At 35.7% G+C, this 11,424-nt stretch overlaps 1 long non-coding RNA gene across 2 annotated transcripts; it reads right to left on the reverse strand.

Annotated features, from left to right (window-relative positions):
- Positions 1-441: 441 nt before the first annotated feature.
- Positions 442-6,605, reverse strand: LOC125246683. 2 transcript variants are annotated; one of them, XR_007179937.1, is made up of 3 exons: positions 6,366-6,605; positions 5,608-5,800; positions 442-659 (listed from the first exon to the last, which is right to left on the reverse strand). It is a non-coding gene; the product is annotated as an uncharacterized LOC125246683 (long non-coding RNA). The 2 variants fall into 2 exon arrangements; XR_007179938.1 differs by lacking the exon at positions 442-659 and adding an exon at positions 761-833.
- Between the last annotated feature and the right edge of the window lie 4,819 nt (positions 6,606-11,424).

The following is an 11,424-nucleotide window of genomic DNA, read 5'->3' on the forward strand; positions in this document are numbered from 1 at the left end:
CAGTGAATCCTCATGTGGCACTTAAGCTCACCTTTAAATCTGAAACTCTTTCAACACTGATCAGATGTAAAAGGCTTCTCTCCAGTGTGAATATTCATGTGTTTCCTAAGGTTTCGTTCCCGTGTGAAGCCTTTCCCGCACAGAGTGCAGGTGTAAGGCTTTTCTCCAGTGTGAATTCTCATGTGGACTTTAAGGTTTCCTTTATGTGTAAAACTCTGTCCACATTGTTGGCAGGTGAAAGGTTTCTCTCCAGTGTGAATTCTCATGTGGATTTCAAGGTTTCCTTTCCCACTGATACTCTTTCCACACTGTTCACAGGTGAATGGACTCTCTCCAGTGTGATTTCTCATGTGGACTATAAGGTTTCCTTTTACAGTGAAACTCTGTCCACACTCTTGACAGGTGAAGGGTTTCTCTCCAGTGTTTCTCTCCAGAGTTCTCATGTGGGCTATATTTCTCAGACTTCCTTTTTGACTGAAACTCTTTCCACATTGTTTGCAGGTGTGAGGCTTTTCTCCAGTGTGAATTCTCACGTGGACTTTAAGGTTTCCTTTAAATGTGAAACTCTGTCCACACTGTTGGCAGGTGTAAGGCTTTTCTCCAGTGTGAATTCTCAAGTGGTCTTGAAAGTTTCTATGTTGATCAAAACTCTTTCCACACTGTTGGCAGGTGAAATAACTTTTAGTTCCTGTCTTTTGAGTTTTTTTTGTGAGGAACACTTTTTAGCCTGTGTTAATCTTTCTCCAGTCATAAATCATAATGTTTATCGTAATGTTTTTTCTCTTCTTCCCTTTCATTAAGTTCATGACTCGCCTCTTTCAGTGCCATCAGGTCTAGGACGAAAACAGACATAAAAAAATGAGACATTTAATGCATCAAAACCAAAAACATGTATGCCTAAACCAGGGGTGTCCAAACTTTTTTTAAAAGGGGGCCAGATTCAAAATAGGGACTTTAAGCAACAGCTGTCGATGGAACGGCAACGGCGACTGGAAGTAAACTGTCAACTGCCGTAGCTAAAGAACGCAAAAATCGCTAAGCAACAACAAAGAGGACGGCGTGGATCATTTAATCATTTAACATAGTAAACAATACATTACATGTAAATAAAAGAAAGAGAATTAATGCCAAAAGCAACCAATGACATACAGATACAACTAAAATACCACATAACCATAGAACATAACATTTACTTATCTAGTCTGTCACGTATTATCAACTACGGCAAATCGGCTACTCTCCCGCAGTAGACGGTAACAGTAGAATGCCAAAAAGTAGCAGTTAAATTTGCGCATGCGCAACAGAACGCCAGAATGCCGTTGCTGTTGTATCAGCAGCTGCTGCTTAAAGTCCCTATTGTGGACACATCTGGGGTTCCTTTTCTATATATACAGGTGCTGGTCATATAATTAGAATATCATCAAAAAGTTCATTTTTTTATTGTAAATTATTTTTAAAAATGAAACTTTCATATATTCTAGATTCCCTACATGTAAAGTAAAACATTTCAAAAAAAATTTTTTATTTTGATTAGAGCGTACAACTCATGAAAGTCCAAAATCCAGTCTCTCAAAATATTTGAATATTTCCTAAGATGAATCAAAAAAGGGATTTACAAAACAGAAAAGTTCTTTAAAGTATGTTCATTTGTGCACTCAATACTTGGTCGGCAGCACATATTACAGCAAATGACTTGCTCCTAGCACAAATTACAACATCAGTGAAGTGTGGCATGGAAGTGATCAGCCTGTGGCACTGCAGAGGCACTATTGAGCCTTCAGATCATCTGTATATTGTTGGATCGACTGTTTCTCATCTTTCTCTAGATACCATAGATTCAGGTCAGGCATGTCGGCTGGCCATTAAAGCACAGTAATATCATGGTCAGCAAACCACTTGGAAGTGGTTTTTGCACTGTGGGCAGGTGCTAAAGTCCTGCTGGAAAAGGAAATCAGCATCTCCATAAAGCTTGTCAGCAGATGGAAGCATAAAGTGCTCCAAAATCTCCTGGAAGATGGCTGCATTGACTTTGCACTTGATAAAACACAATGGACCAACACCAGCAGACGTCACGGCCCCCCAAATCATTACTGACTCCAGAAACTTCACACTAGACTTCAAGCAGCTTGGATTCTGTGCCTCTCCAGTCTTCCTTCAGACTCGTGGACCATGATTTCAACATGAAATGCAAAATTTACTTTTATCTGAAAAGAGGACTTTTGACCACTGCTCACTGTCCAGTTCTTTTTCTCCTGAGCCCAGGTAAGATGCTTCTGATGTTGTTTCTGTTTCAGAAGTGGCTTGATACAGGGTTCCTACGCGGTTTGGAAAAGTATGGAATTTGATTTGAGTAATTTCCAGGTCTGGAAAAGTATGGAAAAAAGAAATCGGAGTATGGAAAAATATTTGTGTTTCCAGACTATTGTCTCTATTCAGTTTTCTAATTTATCATACCTGCAAACTAGTCACTTTACAGCAAAATTAGCCCTTTTGAATCAAAATACATAATTTATGTGAATCGTGTAGATCCGAAGAGGTTTTTTTGGGGCGAGTGTGTGTGTCTCAGGATTCTCGCAAGAATTGAAAATGGGCTACTTTCCCATAGACTGGAGTGAGTCGCAATCTTTCTTGCCGCTCTGTGTCGTCATAGATCGCTGTAGCACTCGTGAACCGACATCTCTTCTGCTTTACTAGTTATAACACACAATAAACATAAATGAACATCCAAAGGTATGTTGAAAGATACAGTACAACTTACCGAAATCCATATCATGTCACATGCAATCGATCAATCAGTGTTTCAACCGCAGAAAGGCGTCAATAAAACGGCTTGTAAAAATGTCACATTTAGCCTACCTCAGAAAAGCCGTTCAATGTCCAAAAACTAATGTCAGCTACAAAAATGAACTTCGAGAGAAGCATTTTGCTAAATATATGCACTATAGGCTATTGCATATTCATTGTATTTGTACTTAACATGTGCTTCAATATTGAATGTAAATCTGTTTCATGACAGCCACCATTTAAATGTTTAGGCCCACATAAAAAAAAAAGAGTAGAAAAATAATTGTCATTAAAAATGTATATAAACTTCCTTATATGTACATTATTTTTCTTTGAGGAAATTTGCCTTGTACTGTACCTGATAGGCCCCAAATTAATCAATACTGAATCAAAGGTAATCAAATCAAATCGCGAGCTTCTGAATCAAAATCACATTCAATTGTGAAATTTGTGCTCAGCCCTACTGGCAATAATTTATTATTATTTCATAACTTGAAGCAAATGTTGTTGTTTTTTCCATTTATGTTCTTGTCAGAGTGCACTAGAATGCTTCGTTTACATGTTAAAAATCACAAAAATCTTCTCATGGGGGAGGATGCCCCCAGACCCCCCTACAACAACTTCATTCCTACACATCACCTTTTACACCTCTTTTGAATTTGCAGAGGTTTAGAAACTTATGAATTTATAAAATATTACGGAAACTGATACTGTGCTTGTGTAGGCTACACCTACTCGTAGGCTTCTCTATATAAATGCTTTGATACCAACAACAAATACCGACAACAGAGCAGAATGGATAAATCAGAGAAGGATGTGAATGAAGTGAATGTGTCGAATTATTAGAATGTTAAACAAATTAAATATTTACGCCTATGTAGCGAGTGGTATTGTCAGAAATGGAAACAAACTAAGTCACTGCGCCACCCTGTTAAACAGGGAATATATTAGTACTTGTAGATTATTCCCCAACAAAAGTCACACAGGTTTGTGGTTTTAAGAAGAGAAGGGCCTAGACGTGAATACTAAATACCAAACTTTATTTCAACAATCAAACACTAATTTAAAAATCAGTAAAAAACTGTAAGACCCCTACTACAAACATGAAGCAGAGAAAACATAGAAAAGGAGACCAAGGATTACCAATGGCAGAAAATCGTTTGGAAGGAGGTCTGGAAATTTGAGTATGGAAAAGTATGGAATTTTGAAATGGAAAATGTGTAGGAACCCTGTTGATAGTCCTTTTCCTGAAGATGTCTGAGTGTGGTGACTCTTGATGCACTGACTCCGGCTTCATTCTACTCATTGTGAAGCTCTCCCAAGTGTTTGAATCGGCTTTACTTGACAGTATGCTCAAGCTTGTGGTCATCCCTGTTGCTTGTGCACCTTTGCCTACCCAATTTCTTCCCTCTAGTCAACTTTGCATTTAATATGCTTTGATACATCACTCTGTAAACAGCCACCCCATTCAGTAATGACCATCTGTGACTTACTCTCTTTGTGGAGGGTGTCAATGATTGTCTCCTGGATCATTGCCAAGTCAGCAGTCCTCCCCATTAGTGTGGTTTCAAAGAACAAGAGATACCCAGAATTTATACTGTAGGGATGGTCATTTAATGAAACTCAAATGTAAATATTTTAATATTTTGAGATACTGGATTTTGGATTTTCATGAGCTATACGCTCCAATCAACAAATAAAAAAATAAAAAAAACAACTTTTGAAATGTTTTACTTTACATGTAGAGAATCTAGAATATATGAAAGTTTCATTTTTTTAAATAACATACAATAAAAAAAATAACTTTTTAACGATATTCTAATTATATGCCCAGCACCTGTGTATATATATATATATATATATATTTATATGAATGTTCTCTGAATCTCTGGATGATATTATGCACTGTAGATGATATCTTTAAACTCTTTGCAATTTTCGCCGCAGCATTGGGGGAATTTGTGATCCTCTGCCCATCTTGACTTCTGAGAGACACTGCCACTCTGAGAGGCTCTTTTAATACCCAATCATGTTGCCAATTGACATAATAAGTTGCAAATTGGTCCTCCAGCTGTTCCTTATATGTACATTTAACTTTTCCGGCCTTTTATTGCTACCTGTCCCAACTTTTTTTGGAATCTGTAGCTCTCATGAAATCCAAAATGAGCCAATATTTGGCATGACATTTCAAAATGTCTCACTTTCAACATTTGATATGTTATCTATATTCTATTGTGAATAAAATATAAGTTTATGAGATTTGTAAATTATTGCATTCCTTTTTATTCACAATTTGTACAGTGTCCCAACTTTTTTGGAATCGGGTTTGTAGTCCAAGTGCTTTGCAGTGGTCGGTTTGTTCAGGGTAGACAGCTTTTAGCTGTTGCGGCGTGTCTGGTGTACGAGTCGAGTCGAGGATCTATTTCAGAACCGGCCTCTATTCAAATAATCTGGCTGCTGGCGCGGGCCAGATATTATTGCTGGCGGCCCAGTTTTGGCCCAAGGGCCGCCTATTGCGACCACTCCTTTATGGTATTTAGTCTATAAACACATTTAATATAAATACGAATGCACAAAACTGTAAGTTTGACAAAAAATAATAAAGACCAAATTACAGACTATTTTTTCTTTTGAGCATGAACAGAAAAAACATATTTTCCATTGTTCTCTATTCAGAAGATGATATTGGGTTTATTGTTGCAGAAAATAATTGTTTGGCTACTTCTGTAATATTCTCTAAGATTATATTTCTGTATATTCTCTATTTCTGTAGAGCTGGACATTTTAATAATGATCAAATTCATCTGTGAGAATAAAACCAACCTGTTTGTTCCTCAATATCTTCATGTTTGACACTGAATGTTTCTTTAATCTTCACGTCTTCAGTCTCTTCTTTAATAAACACTATCTTCATGTCTTCACTCTCATCTTTATTAAACTCCATATTTATGTCTTCACTCTCTTCTTTAATAAACTCAATCTTCGTGTCTTCAGTCTCCTCTTTAATAAACGCCATCTTTAAGAAGAGAATACTTAACAGAGTTAATGGTCTTCAATGACCGGTTGGACAACAACAACACTTAAAAAGTGTTTGCTAAAAATTAATAAACTTCATATTTAGACATTCATGATCTACATGTGGTATTTAAAGGATTATAGATTAAATGATTACTCTTTGATGAAAACACGATTGGTTAGTTTGTTAGTGTTTGTTGTTCTCGGTCATGTTCACTGTTTGAGCAGCACGAGTCGTGATTCTTTGAATCATTTCTCAAAGTATTTGATTCAATTGACTCTGAGTTGAAAAGTTCAGTTTCTCCATCATTACTCGCCACAGACTGAACCCGTGTTCATGATAAACTGATTTATGATATATAGAAAGAGAGAAATGAGACGCAGGTTTACTGTTTCTCATCAGTGGATGAGCTTTACTCACACAAATATTCTTCATTACAGATAGATAAAGAATCACACTGTTACATTAAATAATAAAGAAACTAATTTCACATGGCTTGTAAAGCTATTAAAAACCATTAAAGCTATTTTTGTTGATTAAAAAAGATTAAATTCTTAAAACAAACCTTTATTCAGCAGAATCACAGCAGATGCAGGAGCACGGCGCAGTCTTATGACATCATGTTGTCACTCCAAAATAAAAGTCCTGTTCAGACGCTGCATTGTTTACAATAACATAAGTGCATAAAATCCAATAATTTTACCTGGGGGGTATTGCACAAAAGCAAGATAAGGGATTAAGCTGGGATTTTCCAGTTATCCTGGCTGAATTTAGCCCTGACTCGGTTGCATGAAGGGAGGCTAAATTAATCTACATTAATGGAGATTAATGTAATTAATTAATCTAATTACTATGGAGATTTACACTTTGCAGCTAGCCTGCTCCGGAGCAGGCTAACTGTCAGGCTAAACTGAGCTCCTCTAACACTGACCAATAGGAACGCAATGATATTACAACTGACTCTCTCACATACAATTATTTGACTTTATTAACATATATATATATATATATATATATGGAATTCAGGTTGATTAGGACACTTTTTGCTATTGAAATGACTGGGGAAAAGTGTCCTAATCAACCTGAATTTTATATATATATATATTATATAGGTTTTCCTTTCTTACTGGCTAAATGTTTTGTGCCCAATATTTAATTAGATTGTTTTAAAATATATGAATACATTTCTCTCTGGTTTTGTTTGGCAGTAGTACTCTTTATGGTTATTAGAAGAGCAGAAATTAAAATCACAAAATTAAAAATTAAAATTAATATGCACAGACTAAATTTTAATTGGTAAGATGAATCAAAACTCAGTAATTGTCCCAAAGTATATTGATTTACCCCATTACAATAGTCCATTTACAGTTACTATCATAAAAATACACTTACTTGTAGGTTTGAAAGTGTACATAAGGCACATTTAATGTCCAACATCAAATATTTTAGCGAAATGTATATTTTAGAATTATTGCGCTTCTATTGCGTCCCGTCTGTTTAGCGCGCAGCAGCGCTCGTTCACTGTGAAGTTTAGCCTCAAAATGGAAATATTTGCATTACTTTCTAACATTTACAGATGGAGAATAAACTTGTGAAAAGTAAGTCATGCACTGAGGAAAACACCATGTCTCAAACGCATAAAATAGCACAAAATGTATGCCGTTTCCTATGGTGGATTGATTTGATCCATGATCGACCTCTAGGGCTGCTTAAAAAAAGCGTGCACGCTAAATTATCTTGACTAGGTGAACCTGGATTGAATTAGCGGGACTGCGTGAACTTCAATTACCTTTTATGAAACCGTTTTAGCCCAAACTCATTTGTTAGGTTAATTCAAGTCAGGTTTTGGAGTTTAATCCTCACTTTTCTTAGCATCTTTTATGAAACAGCCTCAGGTAATCTTTGTAGTAGAATTAAAACAGTGACAAATATGATACAAACAAATGTGTTAAAAAGGTTGTTTGAGTTCATAAAGCAGTTCATTCATGTGTCCGAATTGAAACACATTAAAACTCAGTGTGTTTTACCAATATATAAAATGTGGACAAATTTTAGTTTAAACATGGGTATAAAATGTGTAAAACGTTATATTTCAAGGATCAGTATAAGTAAAAGAAGCAATCAATATTAAAGGGTTAGTTCACCCAAAAATGAAATTCTGTCATTTATTACTCACCCTCAGGCCGTTTCACACCCGTAAGACCTTCGTTAATCTTCGGAATATTTTTGGCGCTCCAAAAATATTCTCGTTGCTTTATAATATTAATGTTGAACCACTGTACTCACACGAACTGATTTAGATGTGTTTTTAGTACCTTTATGGTTGCCTGGAAAATCCAGCCTCACCACTGCTAATCAGACACATTTAAACCCAGTATTTTAAAATGACATAAATGGCATTACCAGAATAAATAATAGAGATTAGAAGGAAAGGAAGGTTTTTACAAATTCAACAGCTCTAACTGAACTGTGGTGTAAAACACTATTGCCTATTTTTAGAAAAAGGTCCAAAGCTGTTCAATATGTTCCACCCTGTCTTCCTGTTTCAATTTAAATACGTCAACACATTGAATAAAACTGCTCATTTTTACTTTCTTGCCTTAACACTTCCTAACTCATTACTGATTTAAAATATCAATTTCTACAACAAAATGCATATCAAGCACGTTTAATGCCATTTTGACATTTAAAATCCATTTAAACTATATCAAATCCTTTTAATACTATTACAAATCACATTTTATCAAAATTTACCACTTCATGTATTCATCTGACAAATGTTTTAACAATAATATAACATTACACTTACACTGAGACTTTATTTTTAAAAGGGAAACTGGAACATGCTTTTCTTACTCACTCTTGTTTTGTAAGCACATTTAATTAATGAAGTTAACAAGGAAAATAAACTTAACACAAAACAGCACTTGAATAATGAAAGTTAAAGGGTTAGTTCACCCAAAAATAAAAATTCTTTCATTTATTACTTACCCCCATGTCATCAAAACACTACTTCAAATAACTTTAAAGCATTATAAATCTTTTGTGTTGTATCATGATTCAGATTATGTGTTAAACCAGCAAATTCAGGGCCAAGTGATGAAATCACGTGACTTTAGCTCTCCAAACAGCTGATTCAACACACTGATTCATTATGTTTTAAAATCAACCATCACTATATAAGCCACTTTAATGAATAGATTTAGCAACTACAACGTCAATAACAAAAATCACAAGGTGTGGACAACAATAACTAAAAAGTTAACAGCGTCAACCCGTCTGTCTCACGATTGTCAAAGACATTCAGAAACGTTTTAAAAATATGGTTCAAGAGGCAAAAAAGCAAATATTCAAGCGAAAAAACCCTGCAACAGGGGGAGGGCCAAATCCTACATTGAAAAGGACAACGGAAATGATAATTGAAATATATGGAGAAGAATCTCCAATGTTTTGGGGAATCCTATGGGATCACATTCCCGCCAATAGTATTGCGGTCACGGATCAAAAATAATAAGCGTAAATCAAAAATTTAAAAACACATGTAAAAAATATATAGCGCAAACTTTAAAAAATAATGCAAAATGATTGGAATGGCAAAGAACATGGTCACGGATCATAATATAATAAGCGTAAATCAAAAATTTAAAAACACATGTAAAAAATATATAGCGCAAACTTTAACAAATAATGCAAAATGATTGGAATGGCAAAGAACGTGGTCACGGATCAAAATATAATAAGTGTAAATCGAAAAATCAAAAGCACATTTAAAAAAATAACAAGCATGAATCAAAACTTTAAACACATTAAAAATGATATTGTACAAATCTCAAACTTGTGTTTATGCGTTCTTAAAAGTCGTTTTCCTTGCTTTTATTACTCTTTTCTTTCTGCTCATATTTTACTCTTTTGTGCGCTTGTGCTGTTTTTCTCTTTGCTCTTCTTTCTACGTTTTGCTCTTGCGTTTCCAAATGTTGCAGTTCGAGTTTCATGCAAATTAGGCTGGGCTTAAACGCCACCATTGGTCCACTAGCTCTAGATTGACAGCTCCTCCTTTAGCCAATCAATCGAAGAGGGAATTTGACTTCACTCCAGTCCAGTGCGACTCATGGATTCTGTGGCTAATTCGTACAGGTGTGAAGATGAATAATTAACGTCAGCTGGCAAATGTCGGACAATCTCAGGTAATTGAACATAAACATATTGTTAGTGGGTTAAATGTGATATATTGTAGGTGCATTAAATGCTCGCTTTAATTTGGTTTGATAATTTCACTTAATATTTCGTGTGTATTCACAGGCAGTGTCAAGGCTGCTTTTAGAGCGACTATTGTCGCAATTACAGGAAGCCATGTAGCGCTTGCCTCTGGACCTAGACTATTTACATTTTATTTGCACAAATGGCTTGACATTGATCACTGCACACACAAGTCGTGTACATATGCCTCAAGAGGTAATGCAGTGTCTTTCGCACCTGTGTTCTGTGCTTTCTAACCGACTGGACACGAGACGTACCTCTTCAGTTGTTGTGAGTGAAATTGCTGGACCAACGGGACGTCCCAAACTAATTGTGTCTGAGCAGCACCTCAGACATTTAATTGAACTGGGTCTGACTGTACCTTGCATTTCTAAACTGCTTGGTATGTCAACACAAACCGTGGAACGAAGAATGCACGAGTTTGGCATTACAGTGAGGGGAACATACACTCACCTGACGGACAAAGAGCTAGACAATCTTGTGGTTACAATCAAAACTCCGGTTACAGAATGATGAGAGGACACTTGAAAGCTCTTGGTCATCGAGTCCAATGGAGCAGAGTCTGGGACTCTATGAATAGAGTGGATTCAGCTGGAGTTCTTGCTAGAATGTCACTTGGACATGTTGTGAGAAGATCCTATTCAGTTCAGGCACCTCCCTCGTGCATTTGGACACCAACCACAAGCTGATCAGGTAGGTTCAATTATTTTTGTAGATGTTACTTGTACAGCTAGATATTTATTCTGTTTTCAGAACTGTTTAGGTACCTGTTTGGATAAGATATTATTTTTTTATAATCAGATATGGCTTAGAAATATTTGGGGGCATAGATGGCTACTCAAGAAAGGTTAGTGATAAATTGAGTCTATACAGTTATTAAATAATTGTGTAAATATGTTGTCATACAATTTTGTAGATGCCAATAACTTTACAAAACGCGTTATTCATCAGGTCATTTATCTGAGGGTTGCAACCAACAACAGGGCAGAGACTGCTCTAGGTTTCTTCCTCGAGGCAGTAGGAAAGCACAAGTTCCCTCACGGTATGCATGTACATTTTGGTACATCCATCTACTGTTGATATTAGCCACACCCTGCTTCATTAGGGAATGCAACTTTCCTAGGCTACTTGTACCTCTTCTGCTTATAAAGAATAATAACAACACAGCTGAGACTTAAGAGGAAAAAAACATTTGTGGAAGTAAGTGATTTATAAGTAATAATAATACAACACAGTAATAATAATGACAACACAACTGTGATTTGAAGAAAAAAAGAAAAAAAAAGAAAATGGATGTTAGCCATTTATGAAGTACAGCTGTCATTTTGATATACACATTTACATTAATATTACACTTTCACTATTGG

Source organism: Megalobrama amblycephala, linkage group LG15, assembly GCF_018812025.1.
Source record: "Megalobrama amblycephala isolate DHTTF-2021 linkage group LG15, ASM1881202v1, whole genome shotgun sequence".
Classification (NCBI taxonomy): Eukaryota; Metazoa; Chordata; class Actinopteri; order Cypriniformes; family Xenocyprididae; genus Megalobrama; species Megalobrama amblycephala.